Genomic DNA, 836 nt, shown 5'->3' on the forward strand with positions numbered 1-836 from the left:
CTTGCTCTGTTGCCCAGGCTGGAGTGCACTGGTGCAATCTTGGCTCACTGGAAGCTCCACCTCCTGCGTTCATACCATTCTCCTGCCTCATCCTCCCAAGTAGCTGGGACTACAGGTGCCCGCCACCATGTCTGGCCAATTTTTCATATTTTTAGTAGAGATGGGATTTCACCGTGTTAGCCAGGATTGTCTCGATCTCCTGACCTTGTGATCTGCCCACCGCGGCTTCCCAAAGTGCTGGGATTACAGGCATGAGCCACCGTGCCCGGCTTAATTTTTGACTTTTTGTAGAGACGGGGTTTCACCATGTTGGCCAGGCTGGCCTTGAACTCCTGACCTCAGGTGATCTGCCTGCCTCGGCCACCCAAAGTGCAGGGATAACAAGTGTGAGCCACTGTGCCCAGCCAAAAATCAGTATTTTTTAAATGTTCTACTAGGCAATTCCAATGGGCAGCTAGGGTTGATGAAAACTGCACCAAAAACACAGCTATTAGAATGATCAAAATTCAGATTACTGACAACAACAAATGCTGAGGAGGATGCGGCGCAACAGGAACTCTCATTCATTGCTGGTGGGAATGTAAAATGGTAAAGCCAATTTGAAAGGCAGTTTGGCAGTATTTCTTACAAAACTAAACAAACTCTTACTATTAAGTCCAGTAGTTGTACTTCTTGGTATTCACCCAAAGGAGTTGAAAACTTGTGTCTGGACATGGATGTTTAAAGCTTTTTTAAAAGAGCATCTTTAAAGGCTTTCCCAGATAATCTTAACATCTCTGGTGTCAGTTGTCTTTCTTCATTTGAGATTCCATAACTTCCTTTTTTTTTTTTTTTTT

The sequence above is a fragment of the Rhinopithecus bieti genome, unplaced genomic scaffold (genome assembly GCF_001698545.2).
Source record: "Rhinopithecus bieti isolate Rb0 unplaced genomic scaffold, ASM169854v2 scaffold_36039, whole genome shotgun sequence".
In the NCBI taxonomy this organism is placed as follows: domain Eukaryota; kingdom Metazoa; phylum Chordata; class Mammalia; order Primates; family Cercopithecidae; genus Rhinopithecus; species Rhinopithecus bieti.